Raw genomic sequence first — 22,619 nt, 5'->3', positions numbered from 1 at the left:
GTGGTGATCCGGTACATCCTCGTGTCTTCGCGCGGAGACTGCACGAGACCACACTGTACGGCGCGGCGCGGCACAGCACGGCTCGAGCTGAGACACAGCGGACATAGAAAACACAGAGACGGACTGAAAGTGGACCAGGATAGAAGGTAAGACCCTTTACATGTTCATGAGTTCACGAGCTGGTTGTTGTTGCTCTTGTTCCCGGTGTGAATTCGGTCCAGTTTCATGTTAAAGCAGTGTCCGTGAAGGCATCATGCGGTGTTCATGGACGGGCTGAAATAAGTGCGTTTTAATGTACGGATGGAAACAGCATTTAATCTGCTTTAAACCTTCTCTACCCGGATATTTAACTGTATTATCAGTATTATTAGGCTTTAATGTCCCTCAAGGGCAGTGCTTTGTCCTATTTAGTCTCCAGTTCATGTGTAAAGTGTTAATCTTGATCAAAAACGCAGTTGTTTAATGTTATTTTGTGCTGTAAAAGTTGTGTCCACATCGTCCTCGTCGGTTGATTTCGCAGTGCAGTTGAATCCTAATGTCAGTCATGTTCTGTTGTGTTGTTGTTGCTGTTCTCTGAGTGTGTTTGCGGGTTTCTGCTTGTGATTGACCAGTGTTCTGCTGGTTTATGGTCTTTATCTCAGGTCTGATGTATGATTCACTCCAGTGTAATGTCACATTCTGTTCATTTATGTACATGCATGTTTCATCTAAACAAGGTCAGTTCATGTAGACACAGTGTTCACTGGTCCGACAACAGTAACTGCATCCAAATAATCAGGCATTTAGTTTGATTTATGGGTTGACTGAGTCTTATCAGTCACTGTTTTCTTTAAAATTAATATTTGTATACAAACATAGACATATTGTCCCACATTGACCCTTTGGTCCTGCAGAAAAGTGTCGCGCATCTCCTTTTGGTTCTGTCCCATGGAACTATATTTAACCCTATCATGCACGAATTATGAGAACCTTAATCAAAAATTTTTCCTGAGTGTTTTTATTCCTCTTTAGGCATGAAAAAACACAATGTGATTGAAAATTTTCTTCTGAAAAATAAATAAAAATAAAATAAAATAAAAAATACATAAAAAAAATAATAATGAAAAAAATAATTCTTATGAACCTATTTTTCATGAAGTTGCAAAAATGTCTACTCAGCTGGACACCACACATTTAATTTTTGACGCACAGAAACGTGTATTTACTGATAAATTGTGTGAAAACTATGGGGAGGACTTGTGATTCTGGGGATTTATGCTCAGGGGAGATCTACATAATGTTACCAATTCATGTCAGAAAAGATACGTAGTGTCTTAAAACTTTAATACAGATATGTGTAAAAAAAAAAAAAAAAAAAAAAACACGAAAAGAACAACAAAATCCATGAGTATACAAGAGAACAGCTGTAGAATAGCTGTCCACTGTAGTGACCAGTATACATGAAAGGGTTAAGTAAATGAAAGAATCAATAAATAAAATAAAATAAAGTATTATACAGTGAACGGTGAGAGACTAGTCATTTTTCTTTATTCATTATGCATAATTTACACATATTTCTGGAGGGTAACACAAGAATGACCACACTTAGAACACAACCATAATAATAATAAAACCTTCAGGACAGTACAAATGATGAAAGAAATGTATGTATAGAAGTGGTCGTCAGTAACAGATTACATGCACCAGATGTAGACATTTAGAATAAAAAATATTTAAAAACATATATATATAACCTCCTGAGACTCAGTTAAGACAAGAGATTCACAGCTTTATTTAAAAAAAAAAAAAAAAAAAGATGTTCACTGCAACATTCATTTAAAAAAAAAAAAAAAAAAAAAATGCATATGAAAAATGTTTGCATTATGCTGGTTTCATTCTACAATTTTTTTCATGCAAAAAAGGCAGAAACTGGTACTGTCCCAGGCTACAGGAGCTTAATTTAAAGTTTATTTAGGTAATACTCATGATACAGTTACATTCTTAAAAGTATCTCAGTAGGTAACATAGATTCTCAGTTCCTTCTGCGTTGCCCAGGTAACGCTACACGATGCTTGTAGCAACATAACCGTTCTATACATCCACGTTAGATCAACAAAACCAATTGTTGGAAAACAGAGCACAACTCAAACAAGCATTTAAATGGACAAATGTAAACCAACAGTTGTCACTTTTTCATTCGACATCTGTGCAAAACTTTACCGATATTTACTAAATGTCGAAAAAACAGAAGTGCATAATGTCAGTTTTTCCATTAAATCACAAATGCAATGATTTGTTTATTTATTATCGCGAGATGACACGAGAAGTCATTCCATAAGCATGGCGACGAATATAAATATCATGTTGATTTACAGATTCACATTTTATTGTGAATGCATAGTTTGTAAATGTTTTGTGTTTTTCACATTAAACTAAAAACATAATTTGTAGTTGTCATTATTTATAGGTTATTATGATAGTATTTTGCTTAAGATCACATTAGTCGGTAACCCTGTACTAAAATGAGTTCAACATCTGACTGTTAATATCTTCAGTGTAATTTTTGCTCTTCACAAAGGGCCAGATTGGAGCCTCAGGCGGGCCGGTTTTGGCCCTCGGACCGTATGTTTGACACCTCTGCTTTGTCTGTCAGTTTCACGTCGTAGAAGTGGTGATGTCAGCGTCTTGCTCGTTGAATGTAGAACGTTAAACTCTGATTGCGAGGTCACAATGCTGCGCTGAACGTCGTCTCAGCTCGTCACAGTTGGTTATTGTTTACAGCGTGTTCAGTGTCTTTGTGTTTGTGTATGACATCAGCTCTGAGGATTCGCAGACGCTGTACAGTTCAGTCCTTCACATGGAAAAATGAAGACAAGTCTGACTCAGAAACACAAACATCTTACACATATACACTGTAAACTGTTTATATTGTGTCGAATGTCCATATCCTGATACATATCATTATCATTTCCTCTGTTAAAGCAGTTAATAGTTAAAATAATTAAGTATTTTGTGGTTTTACTGACTTTTTTCATGTATATTTATTTTAAACACTGTAATAGTTTATATTTACGCTAATCATTAAGAAGAAAATTAAACACGCAAACATCTGTCTATGTCATTTTTATTTTGTTACATCTTTTATATCTTTTAATTTCTTCATCTTTTACATAATTTTAGTTCTGTGTCTTTAATGAATAAGTCTTTTAAATTGTATTCATTATGTTTTACCTTTTTACATGTTTTAGTTTATTTTTAACATGTTGCATCTGTCATGAATAATTACAACCATATTTCTGGTTTCTTCGTCTTTCACTCAGGCTCATGTTTTGTTCACTTTCTTGGATCTTTAACATCATTTTTTTCTCTTAGTGGATTTTATGTAATTTTTTCCTCATGTTTCTCCTTTCACAAATCATTTAAAACCACAAATCTCCTTCTTCTTTTGTGTTTTACGTTATTTTCTTCCTGTTGCATCTTAAAATTGTTGCGTCTTTTTGGTTTCTTCTTCATTTTTTTGCAACTTTTTCATCATTTTCATCTCTTTGGGTATTTAATGTAATTTTTCCCCTGTGCTTTTTCCTTTTGTAAATCAGCAAAAACCACAAATCCCTATTTTGTGTTATTTTCTTCTTGTTGCACCATTTTATAATAATTGAGCTTTTTATAATTTTAACATATAATCATCTGGTTTCTTCAACTTTCACTCGTTTTAGTTTTGTTGAGTCTTTTCTGTGTTTTTTTTTTTGTTTCTTTAATTATGCTGTTTCATGTTATTTTTTTTAATATCTTTTATCTGTTGTCTTTTTGCATCATTTTCACCTCTTTTTCTATGTTGTCAGATTTTTTCCTATTTTGTCCAGTTTTAATACCTAATATCTCCACTTTTTTTTCTTCACCCATTACCACTCATATAGTAAGTGCATACTTACATATACAGATTTTCATTCATTCAATGATTAAACCTCATTTTCTAGACTGTACCGTTTTCAAAATGTGAAATAAATAATTTTTCTTTTTTTTCCATTTGAAGTAAAACAGTAGAATCTAGTAATCTAAGATCCTAAAATACTCGAATAAATAATAAATAATAGAATAAATAGTAGAAACAGTCGTATTTAAAGGACAGGTTTAAGGTTCTGGATATATTGAAATTAAAACAATAAATTCATCAAACATGTGAAAAAAGTCACCTGACCCTCACCTGGTGAAACAGTTCAACCTCTTTACACTCACAGTTTGACCTTTGACCCCAGCCAGGTTCAGTGTCTGACGCCGTGTTTTATATCAGTCGATTTGTCTTTAAACCTCAGTAATCGTCCGGTTTCATAAAGTACTAACTGTTTCTGATTAATGTTCAGTTCAAGTTAATTAAAGTGGTTTTAATACAGTGAGTTAATTCTACCATGAGCCTCCACTGAGACGCTGTCATTAGTGGGGGGTGGGTATTTCACACAGAAGCTGCTTCATGTTTGATGATGAAAATATAAAACAAATGAATGAAATGAATAAATAAGTAGTTGTCTTTTTACATTCTTTTCATCTTATTGCATCTTTTACAACTAATTTAAAACCATAAATAAAGGTTTGGTTTCCTTAACTTTCACTCGGAAACAAAAATCAGCGTTTAAAGTGGAAATAAATGATGATTTGACATTAATCGGGACAATTATCGATACAGACTGATTTGAAAAAGTTGAGTTGTTGAAACATTTTAGTCCATTTCTCTCAGTTCTATTTCTGAAATGAACCATCCTTTATTTATTAGAAATCTGAGTTTACCCTTTAAGTGGTGGATTTTTATTTATTTATTTTTTTAATATAAAATTTTGATATCAACATTTCAAAAAGCTGTATCTTAGAAGTATTTAGAGATAAAGTCATACTGTAAATGACAAAAATATTGGCTATGACCCTAAGTTTATGATGGGAGTAAATTTGCATATTGTGATGTCATATGCAGCGGCCATATTGGATTGCGTAACTTTTAGTAAAATTTATCATTTGAGCATATTTTCATGGAAGTTTTCTGCATGTTTTTGTTTTTTTGTCATCTTATCCTTAAAATAAATTAACTTAAACATTAGCTGAAAGTAAAATGCACTTAGTTTTAGTGTCTTTTTAGCCAAAATCTGTCCTTATCTATCAAAACTAAAACTAAATAAACTTTCCTTACTAAACCAGTTCAGGACCACACCTTTAAACTGGATTTTCTTCTTTACTTTGAATAGAAACATGCCCTGAAATGGTGTTAGGATTGAAGGGGCACATGTTCGCCATCTATTGGTGGGAGGTGGTAACAAAATTTGGAAACTACCTGGAGTTATTATGGTCTGTTTCATTCAGTTATGATGCTTGTCAATTTTTCGATTTTGGTGCTTAAAGGGTTAATTATCCCTTTGATGAAACAGCTGATGACGTGTCTGACGGTCGTGCTCTGGTGCTGATGTGGCGGTGTTCACTGTCAGATGTGGTCGGCCGTGACGTGGCGTGTTTGGACAGATCAGAGCTGGTGGATCTGAACAGAGTCTGCTTTGTTTCATGTCCTGTCTCTGTCATCTCTGGCCCTTTTCAATCATCACAAGATGTTTGTTGTATGCAGCGTCAGTGGAAATAATCCACCTGAGTGTGTTTTACAGACGCTCGTAGACACTTTCAGTCACAGTTATTTATCGTCAGTCGTTTCTTCTTTGGTTATGGTCTCATTTCTGTTTGATTGAATGAGATAAAATCATAAATTTATAGTGTTTTTTGGTCTCACCTGCACAATTTGATGTGTTTTGATCTTTGTCTTTCTTGCTTTTATTTTTTTATAGCGTAATCCCCTACTCCCTATCCACACAACCTTTGTTTTCAGCATCAGAATCAGAATAATTTATTAATCCCAGGGGAAATTATTGTGTGTTGCAGTTGCGCCATTCAAGTATAATAAAAGTAGTAGGAAAAATAAGAAGATAGAGAAAAAATACATACTCAAACATATATGTCACTCTGAATATATATGTATACCAAATATACATGTTAAAACACTCTATTAAGACACAATTACAACAATTTGCTCAATATGTACTATATATATCTATATTTATACATTATCAATATGATAATTAAAGAAATATACATAAACAGGTATGTAAAAATATTGCTGTATTAAAAATTCTGTGGTTATTATGAGGAATTAAACAGTCTGATGGCCACAGGCAGGAATGATTTCCCGTGTCGTTCAGTGGTGTATCTGGGGTTTTATAAAATATTTCGACATTTTACAAATGTCTTGACAATACAACATAAAATCGACTCCAAATGTACCGTGGCTTATATTGGACATATCAGACTCAGAGGCTTTAATCTGCCATGAAGGTGTAGTTCAATTGTAACTTGTGTTTCCTTAAGTGTTGGTTGTGGTTGTTGAAGTGTATTCTTTACATGATGTGGATTTGTCCAGAACGCCGGTCTGGTTCGGTCTGTTTCACAAAGGTATTGGTGTTGACCTCCATCTACTGCAGGTCATACACTGATTTATACACCTGGGTGTGATGTTTCAGGTGCAGCATCACTGCACGAACACACAACAAACATGAACAAAATGGTTTGTGATTCCATCATTTACCAATCTGTACATTTTCCCAGAAGACACAGATCCAAACAAACCAGAGTTTAGAAAATCTACATGATGGAAATAGTTTAAAAACACTGTTTATGTGTGGATGAGAGGAACAAACTTAGAGGAAAATTATGTGTTAATTAAAATATCTGTTTTAATGTAGATGTTTGATAATAATCCCATTCATCACCATCAGTTGTCATATTGTATGTTATTGGAAATAATCATGATAATCATCTCAAGTGTAAAACTGCAGGCGACGCTGTAACACATTTTATCATTATTTCATCTGTTGGACTGTAACTCATGACTGGTTACTCAATTAACTGATTAGTTGTTTGTTCTAAAATGCATCCAAGTTAATTCAACATTCAAATATATGTAGTTTATTGTAACAGAGATGGAAAAATAACTAGAAAATATTCACATTTATGGAGCTGAAATCAGAGAATTTAGATTTTTTTATGTCTTAAAAACCACTCTAACTGATCAATGATGGAAACCCTTGTTTATTAATGTGTTTTATTGCAGCTCTATTTGTCATTCATACATTCATTCTTTTATTTTCATTCATTTTTTTGACTTTTTTTTTTATTGTGTAAGTAAGGCTGTACTGGTTTATTTGATTTTGTTTAATTTGGTCCAATATTTCATTAATGGGCTTTGTATTTTTAAGATTCATCATCTCCAGTGGTGAATTTTGATCAACAAAAGACATCAGTAATATGAAATATGCTCCAAATGTCTTTATAATGTGGATGTGAATGTATAAACTGTCACAGAGGGGGCGTAAAGTTAACATAATGAACAATAATGACATGAATAACACTTAATCGTCCTCTTAAATGTCAGTACTGTGGCTGCCCCACTGCTGAAAGATCTGCAAAAAGCTGCACGTTAAAGCTGCAGTAACACCTCTAATTTAGTTTTAGTGTGTTTTATGGAGGCTCTAAAATGGAGATGCACTAATCTGTAGTTTATTCCTCACCCGGATTTCCCTTTTCTTTCACAGTACTTCCCAGTTACATCCGTCTCATTTTTCTGGACCTGCTTCACATTCACAGGTCCAGGTCTAATCTCTTTTCCCACAGGGATCATTAAAGTTTAATCTAATCTTGCTCGTGTTCACATCCTGGAGCCACAGTCTTTGTCTCAACGGAGGCAGATATTAAATGTGTGGTTTAGAGGATGTTCTCTGGGGATTCAGAGTCACTGTGGTTTCCATCACTGATCTTGTGTTATAGACTTAGACTGTGTATAATTAGTGGATTAGGGAACTATAATATAGTCATAGTTTTATATATTTATTTTATAATTAGTTATTTTGAAGACAGTAGTTTGTAATTTGGCTGTCGGTGTGTGGAATTGTTGTAGCCAGAAGTGACTGTATTTGGACAAAAAGGGGTGGAACTATGGGGGCCTGAGGGGTCAGAGGTGAGCTAATGCTAAGCTAATGCTAAGTGCTCGTTTACAAACTCATCGACATGGTAAACTTTATCGAACACTGCGAAACAAAGTCATTTTACAGTCTTGTTATGTGGAAACTATTAAAAAATGAAGCTTTCTGTGAAGAAAAAATATTTTATGAAATTAAACGAAACTCAGAAAGTCCAGCTTTACAGGCTTTAGCTTCTATTTATGTCCTTTGGTCCAGTCAATAAAGGAAAAATGTATATAGATGGACCAGATCACTCATTAGACGGTGCAAATAAAATGTTGGACAAAAATTGACTTAGTATTTTTGGAAAGAAGTTCAATGCAAATCTATGGGAGCCAGGGCGTTTAGGAGCAGCCACTAGTGGCCATCAGCGGTATTACAGCTTTTACCTACTTGCCCCTTGTTAAAGGATTAAACAAGAAATTTGAAAACATCATATTTTTCACCATTTTCTGTCATTGTTTTGGCACAAAGTGATCAATAATGATATTGATAGTAAAAATAGTTGCTTTGAAATAGTTGCAGCCCCAGTAACATGAGATATGAAATAGTTGTCCTTACTTTAAAAGGGAACATATTGAAACAAATAAGATTTTCATCATTTTTTTTGTTATAAACAGGTCTGAGGGCTTAAAAAGCTAAGATTAAATTACCAAAATATTCACGCAACAGGGAAAAATTACAATGACTTTTCACATAACTGATAACTGAAATGAGTTTCTGCCTATTTGTGAGTCCATTGACTTAAAGGAATCATCCAGGACCACCAGGCTGTCCGGAGCAACCAAAACCATTCTGGCTCTTTAGCAGGGGATCTATGTGATGGTATCCATGGCACCGACAGGAAGGGGCTGAGGTTAACAACAATCTGAGAGATATTCTGTCTTAACAAACACATGTTGAAGACATAGAAATGAAGAAGGGCTGCTATGTTCATGTTGCTAAAGGATGCATTTGGAGGAAAAAAACATGTATCTGGTCCAGGATTTGGGGTTAAATTCAGAATCTGCTTCATCATGGGTTGGGGTGGATCACTTCTGTCTGTCAGCCTGCAATTGTATTAATGCTTTTCAGTGGTTCTTCTGCTGAGTGGACGGTCCACAGGCTGAAATGTGCTGCTCGACACTCAGGATCAACTTTCAAAATAAAAAGGCTGAAAGGTGTGATGCATCAAGTTTCTCTACTGGAAATACCAGTGACCTAATTTCAGGAAGCCTTTTGTCGAGGGTTTATTGTTGTTATCGGACTTATGTTCTTCGACATGACTTCATTACTCCATTTTCTGGTGGTGTCATTTCCAAAATACTACTGTTGTTGGTCATGGGGTGGAGATTTATGATTATTTAGGCAGAAAATGAAACTGCATAAACTTCATTTCTGTGTTCAGTTCACCAAGATAGTGTGTATACTGTATAGAGAACCTAGCTTAGTATTTTTGGAGACATGTGGTCACTAGTCCAACTTCAATGTATCTAATGTATGTTACTTTATGTTATGTCATATAGACAGGAGACGGTTTGGAGTTTTACTCTTAAGTGATGAGCTTAAGACTGTTTTCCTCTTGCAGTAAATAATTGCTTAATATGTTATTTTATCAGTACTATCAAAACAAAATCAGCCTATAATGGGATTTGTTCAAAATAATGGTGCTGGAATTTCCCACAAGAGAATATTGATGATCTATTAATTACACAGTTGCCCATAAAGTTGGAATAAAATTATTTCTACCTCTTCTCATTAAATGATTGTGACAATGTGATTTATTCTTGATAGATAAAGTGAAACTTGGACGCAGTATGTAATCATTGCACCTGGTCAATTGTGATTACTGATGTGTAGAAATAGGAATAAAAAGAGGAATGTGTCTGAAAACTAAATTATTCCAACCTCATGAGCAACAGTATATTTATGATACATACAAGAAAAGAAATCAAATAAGGCTATTCTCAATCTGAACTGTAACCCTAAACCCATCATACATAGAGAACTGATAAGAATATAATTAAAAGATTTTCAGAGATTGATGAAAACTGTATCCCAAACTTAAAGGTGCGGGAGACTTTCATGACGAATTTTTCATCAAATCTGTAAAACTTCAGTCATAGCCTAAGTATCACGAATCTGTAAGTCTTTCTGTGATTACTCACCTGAATCTCTTGCATTACAGTGAACAATTTCGAAGTGCCATCCACCATAAGCAAAACATGTGTTTACAAACAGAGCTAGTAAATAACTCGGGCATCTTCGTAATTTTGTTGCGACGTGCATTGTGGGAAAGGGAGGTTCGCGCAGTGGCCTGCAGCGGCAGTGTTTCCGCCTTGTGTCTTTAGCAGTTGCCACTGTCGGGTGGCTGCGCGAACCTCCCTTTCCCACAATGCACGTTGCGACAAAATTCCAAAGATGCTCAAGCAATCTCCCGGCTCTGAACATAAACACGTGTTTTATTTATGGTGGATGGCACTTCGAAATTATTCACCGTAATGCAAGAGATTCAGGTGAGTAATCACAGAAAGACTTACAGATTCATGATACTTAGGCTATGACTGAGGTTTTACAGATTTGATGAAAAATTCGTCACAAAAGTCTCCCGCACTTTTAACAGTTACATGACCTTTCAACATTCCTCCATGCAAAATCAACTGAAACACAGTCACAGTGTTATGTACACAGCCTGGCAAAAAAAAAATTTTTAAATACACAGTATGGAGAGTTCAATTGCAGTGTAAAGTCTTCTCCATCACATCCCAAAGATTCTCAGGATGGTTCAGGTCTGGACTGTGGTGTTGAATCCTTGTATTAACTGATCTCTCATGTTCCTTCCTCCCTTTGTTCTTTATCAAACTGTTTAAGAAATGAGAAGCTACTCACTGCATCAGTTAAAAGGTGAAAGAACTGAAACATTTAATCACTGCAGTAAGTAACCAGTGGGAGAGTTAAATCCAGGTGCAGACTTTTTTATTTGTATTTTTTGACCAGGTTCTGAATATAAAATTAAATCTACTTATTATGTAAACCTATAATAAAGAAACAGTTTGTGTTGAGGCAGTGAAGGTTGTGCAGTGTTTGGTAAAGTCTTGCAAATCAAAGTACTCCAATATTTTTTTTTCTTTTTTACCATATCATGCAGCCCCACATCATAGTAGTCCTTCAGTGTTAGTGTTAGGATCAGCTTCTTTTCCAATGTTGTTGATTTGTGTGAGAAACAACATCTGTGGGCGATTTTCAACTCAAAGAAAACTATAAGATGGGGGTGTTTTTGCACCGAGGGCGCTGTCAGCACTGAACATCACAGGTTTTGTTCTATGAAAGCAGGCCTTTAATGACCAAGCCTGTCTCCATCCTAGAGGTTTGTTGAAGCTTTAGTCCACAGTAGCAGGTCTTTGTACTGTGTAGAACCTGTAGATCCTCCTCATTAGAGCTGAGTTTGGTGGAAGTGTGGATGCTTCAGGGACAGTGTGATAGTGTGTTTCCAGCTGAACCAGGGCAGTGTATTTAAAGGCCTCACATCACACCTGGATCCAGAACTAGAGCACAACTCAGTCACTCCAGATCTCATCAAAAACATGTTTACCCCTTTTTTTTTTTTACCCTGTTTTGAAGTAATCGCATCATCCCTTCATCACACGGTCAATGATTTAACCCAGTAACACCATCTGATACGAGTGCCCGGTCGCCAATCTTTTTGTTTTGACCTAAATATCATCAGGTTCTGTTTCTCAGCAGAGGAGAAGGACTTTGTTCGCTGAACTCCTGAACAATTAGGGCTTTTGGAAAAGTAGATCAGGGTTTTTGGAAAGTGGAACAAAATGTGGAAAACATACTTTTATTGTTTCCCTGGGTCAGTAACAAAAGCTTAGACCTAGATAACACCTGTAACTTGATTTATTCAAGTATTAAGGACCTGCTGAGTTCATCCGGAGTAAATCTAGAGCAGCTTACAACAACAGCTATTTCAGTTATTGATTAATCTTTCTTTAATCATGTGTTTTTATTGATTCAGTCACCAGGGAGCTAAGACAAATGGAGGGTAAACCACTACTCGAACTGTTTGGACGGTGAAATGTTGGTCGAGTATTTAGAAGTCGAGCAATAATCTTCTGTTCTTGCAGTAACAATTCAATAATTATTCAATATTTATCCAAACATAAATGCACTATTTTAATAGACTTGAGTTCATAGATATACATACTGTTAGATACTGTTAATATTGGGTCTATTCATATTTTAGGTCTATTTTTATTCTACTTTTAGTTCTGTTCTATTTTACTTTATGTAAAATGTTATATTCTGTTTTCTTATCTTGTTTTTAGTTTTTCTAATTTCATATTTTCTGAATAATTGCTTTTTTTTTTTAAATTAATATTGTTGTACTGCGTGGAGTAGTACTCCTAATTCTCTTCTCTTCTCTTCTCTTCTCTTCTCTTCTCTTCTCTTCTCTTCTCTTCTCTTCTCTTCTCTTCTCTTCTCTTCTCTTCTCTTCTCTTCTCTTGTGTTCTGTTGTGTTGTGTTGTGTTGTGCTATTCTATTCTATTCTATTCTATTCTATTCTATTCTATTCTATTCTATTCTATTCTATTCTATAATTGTTTGTGGGCGAAGGAGTTCAGTACAGGAGATGAAGGTTTGGACTCATAGTGTTTGATATTTAGTGTGACTCACCTCCGTCTGGCAGGACTCCCACCCCCTCCCACCTCCTCCCACCCCCTCCCACCCCCTCCCACCCCCTCCTGCCACTTTACCTGTCAGTGTGATGTACCTCAGTCTGTCCCACATCGGGGTCACATCAGCGCCGTCTGCTAAACTCGGCATCCAGCGTCGACTCTGGGCTGCATCACTTCTCCCCGTTCTGCTGCAGTGGTGCAGTACAACAGCTGAAACTACGCGCTTCTGCAAATAGTCTGCGGGGTCTACTCTCAAAACTGAAACTGTCCATCTGTCAGTTTGTGACCTGGTTTGGCAGCAGCGTCGTGTACTGTTGGTATCGTCATCTGAAGTAAAGTCTGCCTTCACAAATGTATTTATAGACGGTAACTCTTCTAACATCAGAGGACAGAGCGAACAGTGGAGGGAGGGGATGAGGACGGTTTTAAGCCAAGTTTGCACTGTGGGGTGCTGGGTCATCCCAGATGAAAAATGAGAGAACATGGTAAAATCTTCGGTCGTGTTTAGTTTACCTCACAAACTATACTCTGCTAGTCTTAAAGAGAATACACTATATGGACAAAAGTATTGGGACACGTTGAATTCAGGTGTTTCTTTTCCAACAGGCGTCTGGAATACAAAACAATAATGACAAATGTCATAATATTGTTTTATATTGTGATTAATATCATTGCATTACATTGGTTAGTTTGGTTTAAATTGTTGTCTTTGCTTCCAAAATGCCTCAGAGATGGATTTTACTTAAGCCTTTAACAACAGCCTTTGGACTTTACAGCATTTGAATTACTGTAACTTCTGCTGTCGACAAATTTCAAATGGTTTCAAAAAGCTGAGATTCTATATAACACTTAACAGCAGCAACATGGAACTCTATTGTAAGTAGAAATTAAGTGTTTCAGAGAATTCCACAAAGGGTAAAAAATGCCTAGAAATAACAAAAAAATATATGAAGCCATAATACGGGTACTGAATGTTCAAGACCAAAAAGCATGTTTGAGCAGATGTAAAATAGTTGAAAGTTTATTTCTGCAAACTCAAAAAGCTTCGTTATGGACATTTACAGTTGTTGGTAGATAATAAATATGCTAAAAACTTAAGTCCATTTTTTTTCTTTTTTAAAAAAACACACTGTTTTAAGGCATTTTTTTATTTCGTGAGGAATTTATTGATAACTAGAGGCACTCGGAGAGCGCAGACCTCCACCAAGGCAGATCAGTGCCCCCCCCCCCGATCACCACCAAAATTTAATCATTTGTTCCTTGTGCCTGTATCAACATTTCCTGAAATTTTCATCCAAATCCATCCATAACTTTTTGAGTTATCTTGCACATAAACAGACACACAGACAGTCAGACAAACCATTGCTGGCAAAAACATAACCTCCTTGGTGGAGGTAATTAATGGCCAGATAGTGAAAGTTAAGTTCTTCCTGAAAACAAAGGTGCAAACAAATTGGCGAAAAAGACATTTTCTGACACTTTTATTGCAAAGAAAATTGAAGACGTCTTGGCGGCTTGTTATAATGGCAGTCATAAAAGGGTTAATTTCTCTCAACATTGATTTTTTTTTTATCCATGAGTATGATTTTAATGGTTCTACCTCTAAATTTATTGTGTTTTGACTGTAACTAATAATTTTCTACCATAAGTAACCATCTAGTTTCTTCACACCTCACTGAGGAAGAAAAATCTCCCTTTAATCTTTAAGGAAATATTGATGTTTACATCTTAAATCATCATGAACAGGACATCTTATGAGCTGTAGACACAGTATAGTTTATATACTAATATACACTATATGGACAAACCATGTCCCCTGTGGTGGCTGCTTAGAAATCCGTGTTGGTCGTAGGTGACAAATGGCAATAATACATGTTAATATTTTATTCCACCTGGTAAGAAGTTGGTTTTAACATGGACTCTGGAGGCGACTTGAAGGTTAACAAAACACAATGAGCCCAGTCTTTGTGTGATTAGACACTAATTCCACTAATTTCTGCAGCTAGATCCTCCTAAATCCCCTTAAATCATTCATCTCTCTAAAGACAACACTCTGTAAAGAATTACTCTCTACCACACACTCACGCCCATGAAGCCACTCTGTCCTTGAGAAGTTGGATTTCCCTTAATGCTTTAATGGAGCTCTGACATTTCTGTCACGTTACTTCTGATCAGTGTACCGTGACCCATATAAACAAGCTGCATATAAATAGAAGAGTGTGTAGACAGATGACCTTTTTTGACGCCAGGCCTTCGTGACGCGACGGCTGCATAAAGTACAGTCTGGTCGAGAGTTTGATGTGGATCTGCTGAAGTACTGGATGCTATTCAGAGAGGAAACAGATGGACAGGCCAAGAGGGGAAGGGATTGAAGGAAAACACAGATTAAGACCATTAAGTTGAGGAAAACAAACCATAATGTTAAAAACGGTGGAATTATAAAGAGGTTAAGGCTGTGGTTTTCACCCTCGTCCTCTCCTTCATTTCTCCTCTCATGCCCTCTTCTCCCTCCGATGTCTCTGTTCTATCTTTGTCATGTCCTCACTTCATGGGGGGGGGGGGGGGGGGACGGGACTTTGAAGCCTAAGAAACGTACCCTCCTTTTACTTCAGGGGCTCTGAGCCCTAAATGTGTCACTGAGCTTTTCAAGGCTCCACCTGTCACACATCTGATCTACTTTTCCAGACAGATAGTCTGAGGGAAAAAGCAAATGCTCTCAAAATTTGTCAGACTTGCTGTAGGTGGTGGGAAGGAAGATGTCTTTGAGACTGCTTTGGCAAGTCGTCCATGCAGAATACGCTTCAAATTTAGAACTTATAAACAGCTCTGTTTTTACCATGAAAAATAGAAAAGTGAAAGTCTTTTATTGTATTTAATTCAGTAAACTCACAACACACATGTAATTGAAGCTCTCATTTTTGTTTTGTTGGTGAGAAATGTTGTGTGAGTTCATCTACTGGACTGTTGATGCACTTACATAATGGAGATATCATTTCACCAGTGGCAGTGTTCAGTAAGGTTTTTTTTTTAAATAAAGTTGTGTGATTGATCCATTCAAAGGTAATGTAAACAGTGTAAAATAGTTAAGTTCATCTGTTTTTACATATAGTCACTATATAATAATGTTGTCTGTGGCACAAAGGGGGTTAAATACAACAAAAGCAAAATAAACAGATAGAAAATTAACATCAGTATCAATTATTGACCAATTAACACCTCACCTTCTTTTATATTGCTTACAGTTTTTATTCAGTTTTAAATAATACATAACCACTTCACTTAAAGCTAAAAGAATAACATAAACGCTAACAACTGTGTTCTGAACAAGCTAACACTACTTAGCATCATATCTTTGAGTTTTAGTTACCCAAATCAATGCTATACTGTGAGAATAACCCCTCTAGTCCTGTATGCGAACTTCAAGCTGATATTTCATGACTCTTATCAGAGAAATTTCCGCTGGTTTCTTTAAGAATATCTTTGCACAAAAATAAATAAATAAATGAAATGCTATAGAGTGACATGTTGCGTGCTAAATATTGAAAGATGTAGCAACAATAACTAAGAGGGGCGTGGCTAACTAAAGGCTCAGTTAGACATAGGATGAGTAAGATAGTGGCTGATAATGGTTGATGGCTAATAATAATAATAATAATAATAATAATAATAATAATAAATAATACTAGCTGAAAAAAATCACTTCTCCCAGATTTCTGAGACTTTAGGTCATTTAGGTCTTTATTAGTGGTTGAGTTGAGGCACTTATCTGTATTTCTGTACCAGCCGGTCAGGAAGCGGTAACAATCTAACCCCACTTATCGACTTCCATCCTTAGCGCTGAATGACTCATATTTAATCGTATACAGTTTTCCTGCTGCAGAATAAGTACTGGGTCTGTGTGTGTGCTCAGAGCATCAGTGTCAAGGACTCCTGATGGATCATTTCTTCACTCGTCCCCTTTTATTGCTCCATCTGGTTCTTTGTCATTTACCCCACCTCCATCCATCCTTTTCACAGCAGTAATAACAAACCTGATGTCACTGTTGCCATGGTAGCGGGTAATGACTTGGCTGGTTGAGCCATCCTGGTCTTATAGAGGCTGACGTATATCACTGAACAAAGTAAGAAGCTAAATGAATTATAGTGAGTCCTATACACAGTGTACTGGATTAAAACTGAACAGGAAATAATTAATTTTAATATTCACAAGGGTCAAATGAAGCAGAACCAAGAAAAAGCAAAAGGGGACGTAAAATAGAGGACATTGAAAGGAAATTGAATGTAATAATGCAAATAAGACTTGTGAAGCACAAAAGTTTGATAAATATATTCTTTCAGTTAATGACTCTTTCTATTTAATACACTACACACACATAAGAGATGAACACACCGGTGGAAAAGTATTCACATCCTTTACTACAATAGAGTATAAACACCACAGTGTACAAATACTCCTGAAAAGTCCCTAAAGTGGAATGAAGCATTTTTTACCAATTAGAATTAGTATATTACTGTTTTTAGTACTACATATAATCACATGACTATAAGTGTCAAAAATGTTGTAGAGTTAAAAAGTATTTCCCTATTATAATAATAATTTATTGTTTTATTGTAATATTTTTATTGTTTTATTATAATAATAATTTATTGAAATGATTCGGACCGTAAACAAATGGACCACGATTTTATATATATATATATATATATATATATATGTATATATATATATATGTTTATATGGGGTGGTGAGGTCTGTGCAGCGCGTACCTCACAATGGGTTTGCGTGGCACGGACTGTGGAAGTGAAAGTGAAACAACACTTGTTACTAATTACTCTACGTCTCCCGCTGTTGTGAAGCTCATTTATCTTTTCCCTACCTATTGAATCTTAACAAACATTCATTTGAGGGGGCACGACGTTTGTCTTGGCCTTTTATATATTATACATATGTATAATAAGTGTAATACGACAGTGAGGATTTTTTTGTATGAAATGTATGGTGTGGCGGTAAGGATTTGCAGAAACGCTGTGTCTATTTTGTTTATTTTTATTCTACTCTATTCTTATTTTACTTTTGTAAAATTTTATATTCCATTTTCTTATCTTAATTTTTGTTTTTGTAATTTTATATTTGCTTTTTTCTTATTTTCTGAAGTATTGTTATTGTTTTGTTTTTTTTAATCATTATCAATATTGTAGCACTGACTAAAATAGCACTCTTAATTTTATTACATACACAATGACAATAAAGGCTATTCTATTCTATTCTATTCTATTCTAGTCTGTTCTATTCTATTCTAAGTTTGGCTTCAGTATCTACAGAGCTCCTTAAATATTGTTGATTCTATAATATATTATAGAATATAGCTAATCTATTAAAAACTGTCAGGATGTTTGAACTGAAAAGAAAACCGGTTCAATTTGTGGTATTTACTGAAGACCACCATAGGAGCGTTGTGATCTGTCAGCCTCACCCAGGTTCATGTATTCATCTCCATCCTGTGTACATGTCATGACACAGTGGTAAAGTACTTCCACCATTACTACTTATCTGTTTTGCAGCATTAAGTCATCCATCTTTAGCCTGCTGCGTGTCTGTGTCTGTTCATAATCTGGAATATACAGAGTGTTTGTGATGGAGAGTGTGAGCTAAGCTGTGAAACTGACCTGTTTGTTCTTAACTCGGGCACAGAGCTGTTGTTGGACCAATATTCTGTGGATTTAGGCCACCTATCTGGGTCTGTTACACAGGATCAGCATCAGTAGAAATGTACAAACAAGAAAGCTCACTTCAGTCGGTCGGCAGTGACAGAGGGAGGAAGTGTTTTAGAGGAGAAACAGTGATATGAGGAGGGCTGTGTTTATGGTGACAATCAAGAGCAGAAGTAATTGACCTTCTCTGGATCTGGATTTACTGTCTAAAATGTGAGTATTTCTGGCTTTAGTAGAATAATTTACTGCTTTGGATTTGGACACACTGAACAACACAGGGAATCCGACTGTTCAACTTCACCTTATAACCATATAATTATAATTACACTCAACAATATTTATACACACTTATTATGTATATTTCTTTAATTAGCATATTGATAATATATTGTCTAGCACAGTGGTTCTCAACTGGGGGGGCGTGAGCACATGGGTGGGTTGCAAGTGATATTGCGACTACTGTTGTACATCACAACATTCTAAATCACTCGGCACATACTCTCCCCCCGCTCACAGATAGAGGTCTGTGAGTGGGGAGGCATATCGTCGAGGACATCGTACCCCCCCAACCACCCAGCCACCCCAGTCGCAAATTCATTTTTGGGGGTTTGGGGGGCAGCAAGTAGGCAATGACAAGGTGAGTGGAGCTCACTTTGACGTTCCCACAGCTTTATCTACAGAGCGATACAAACCCACTCAAATGAAGTGACATTGATTGATTTTGGCCTCGTGGTACTTTTGTTGTAAACTCTGCAATTTGGCAAATTGGAGAAAATTAACACAAATTAGGTGTAAAGGAACAGGTTAAAGCCACACATGATGCTGCAGAACTTTTACTCATCAAACTAAAGGTTGACGTTCATGACTGATGTTCTATTTGGTATCACAGTATCTCCGAACTCCAAAAGAGGCTGTGCACGTTTGTACTTGTGATAGCAGTAATAACTTCATTAACACTGGTATAGGGATGTAAATATTACCGGTATAACGATAAACCACAATAAAATTGCAAACGGTTAGTATTACCGTGTAAATTCTAATTATCACGATAACCGTGTTTGATTACCGCACTTTTAGGGGAAAAAACCCTATGTCAAGATCTGCTTTTATGCCAAATATTTGAGTATAGTTTTAATTTATTATAATTTAAATTTTATATACCTAATATTTGGAACCAATATTCACTTTTAAAGTCCTTGGAAAGGTTCGTTAAAGTCTTTGTGTTATTTATGCAATAAAGTACATACATTTTTCAAATCGGATTTTTTTGTGTGTGTGTTTTCTGGCCTTTTATGTTTTTATAGTAGGTTAAAGTGAAAAAAATAATAGGCAGATGATATAGATGAAGTTGTGCTGAAAAAAAAAAAAATCCCAAACATGGGTATAGTAAACATTTCTTTATATAGTATATAAAGGCAGAATCAAAAGTACTCACTAACGGCCAAAATAGGCTCAGACCTCGAAAGGTTAATATTTGAATGTTTCTGCCAACAGAAAGTAAAGTCAAAATACAACTTGGTTAAATTAATTTTAAGTGTGTATATCAGTACTTTTTGAACATTTTGAGCACAGTTTCAACAATACCACGATAATAATGATAACCGTGATAATTTTGGTCACAGTAACCGTGATATGAAATTTCCATATCGTTACATCCCTACATTGGTACAGTCTGGTTCTGATTGTCATTAATGTTGTGTTCTGCAGCTGATACACTTAAAATCAGTGTTATAAGACTGGAGTACTTGTAGTAAAGACTGATTTCCATGAGGACGATCAGAACAGTTTTATGTTTTTAGCTCAACGGCCAATAGTTTATGAGCTATTGTGAAGGCGCTGTATCTGTTGTCATCTTTGTTAGCAATTTCTTCAAACATCTTCTTTTTAAAATTTTTATGTATCTTCCTTGGGATAGGGTCTACAAAGTTTGTTCACAGTTTTGAGAAATTCAGATTTTGGAATTTTTGACGAATTTCTGAAATATTAAAAATGTGCTTTTGCATATAATGATCCATATTTTAATGGATTATATCATGTAAATGGTTAGAGGTATCAACATAGTTACTATTGAGCACTGATAGGAAGTCATATATGGACTTTGGTTTGGTTCCATGACCTTTGACCTTGAAGGGTCAAACTCATGGTCACCAACGTCTAGATTTCAACCATGCTTGTCTCCAAAACTGTTGGTTGGATTCATTTCAGTTTTTTATGTAGGTTCCTTGGGACCATGTCTACAAAGTTTGTTCACAGGTTTGAAAATTTTTTATTTTTAAATTTTTTATGCATTATTGAATTAAATATTAGCCTTTGCTTATAATGGGCCATGTTTTTATTACTTATAACATGGAAATGGTTACAGATATCAACATAGTTCCTACTGAGCACTGATAGAAGTCATAAATAGACTTTTATTTAATTAGTTGCGTTCTCCTCCAGTGAAAGTACCACCCACTTCTATTGGGAGATTGATCTCTTGCAGCAACACCGCCAGGACTCTAACATAGAACAGAACCTGACAACCTCACAAATTCAACTTGTTACAGATTCTTGACAGAACATAATGGTGAGAACATTGGTCCTATTTTTAAGTGAATGAAAGATTTCACTCTTGCATTAATACATGTTCTCATGGTCATTTATTTTCACAAATCTTCTCAAACACACTGGTGTGGCACTAGCAATTGTGGGCCCCATGAAAGCTAAATGTTGTGGGCCCTTGATAAAATACAGTATCTTGTCGATTTCTCGGAGCAGGAGGGGTATGTACGTGGGGTATGTACGTGGGATTGGGGCAGCAGTTACATACGTGGGGGTGTGGTCCATAAATAACTATAAACAACCAACAAACAACAACAAATAACTATAAATAATCATAAGTAACTAACGCTGGTGTGAAGCGAAAATAAAACTTAAAAAGCTTTCAACGTTCAGCTTCCGGCTTTTATGCCTCTATTATACAACGGCCATTACACAAAATTTTCACAACTTCTACCCTGTATCCACTGGACCCCCTCCACTGCTCTATGGGCCCCCCACAAATGCTGGGCCCCATGAATTTGTCATGTTTAACCCCCCTTTACGGTGCTCCGGCAAACACTTGCTCTGTGTCATTATGAGTCTTTTCTTCAGCAAAATATGCTTTTGATCACTGCACCACATTAGTCTGATAATAGTCTGAGTGGACGCTGCATCACTGCTCCACATTGTAAACTGAAATCATTGTGTGTTTTTGTTCTAAATGACATTTCAGCTTTGATATTTCCCATCTGACACACCACACACTTAGGTTTTAGTCCCTTTTTATTGTGAATGTTTGTGAAATCACATTCAGAAACACTCAGGATCATATTGGGGTCATCTTTCAAGCACATATCAGCTTTACTGTTATTTCTTTAATCACAATTAAAAAGCTTTTCTTTCACCACACATTCTGCGACCTGCTCGGATTAAGTCCGTGACCCACTTTCGGGTCACGACCCACCAGTTGAGAAAGTACTTGCACAATGTCATTCAAGCATCCCAGAACAGAAGATTAGGACAAAGATTGAGAGTTTGAATGCAATTAAGACAAACTTTCTGGAGGTATTAACATAACTACTGGTCCTTTGGGAATAAAATGAGTTTAGCAGTGAGGCTTATTTGCATAGAAAGGGTCCAATTTTCTCTAAAGTATGAATATTCTCTATTTAATCCATGCAAATGACAGTGGGATGCCCTGATGTTATATTCATGGTGGTGAATTCAACCCTTTGCAGGTGCTTTGTGGATTTCATGCTGTATTTTTATCTCATTTGTACCCGTGAAAGCTGATCAGGCCCTCACTGTGTTTGTCATATAGCTCAGTCCTACTTATGGACTTGGGTTGATTCAGTTAAGTTGGGTTTTTGTTAATTTTCTGGAGTATTTTTTATTCTTTTTTCTGAGCATTTTGTTCATTTTTGTTCATTTTTATTCATTAATTTCATTATTATGTTCATTTTACTTCACTTTTTGTTTGTTGTATTGATTATTTTGCTCATTTTTGTTAGTTTTCAAGAGTATTTTTAATTCTTTTTTTTGACTATTTTGTTCAGTTTTGTTCATTTTTATTCATTATCTTCATTATTTTGTTCATTTTACTCACTTTTTGTTTATTGTAGTGATTATTTAGTTCATTTTTGTTCATTTTCTAAGGTATTGTTATTCTTTTTTGAGTATTTTTTTCAGTTTTGTTCATTTTTAT

General features: G+C 35.6%; 1 protein-coding gene across 3 annotated transcripts in view; it reads left to right on the top strand.

Moving 5' to 3' along the window:
- The window catches only part of LOC115431334 (glycerophosphodiester phosphodiesterase domain-containing protein 5-like), a 54,392-nt gene continuing 31,773 nt past the window's right edge, over positions 1-22,619 (top strand). Inside the window, exon 1 of one of the 3 annotated variants that reach the window (XM_030151610.1) lies at positions 1-146. The gene's annotated coding sequence lies outside the window, so the exon portion shown is untranslated. Of the gene's footprint in view, positions 147-18,400; positions 18,608-22,619 lie in introns of those variants that run through there. The other 2 variants (XM_030151609.1, XM_030151611.1) reach the window with 2 other exon arrangements.

This window comes from Sphaeramia orbicularis, chromosome 13 (assembly GCF_902148855.1).
Source record: "Sphaeramia orbicularis chromosome 13, fSphaOr1.1, whole genome shotgun sequence".
Taxonomy (NCBI): Eukaryota; Metazoa; Chordata; class Actinopteri; order Kurtiformes; family Apogonidae; genus Sphaeramia; species Sphaeramia orbicularis.
The sequence above is the reverse complement of the archived record's forward strand: the minus strand, read 5'-3'. Positions and strand labels throughout refer to the sequence as shown.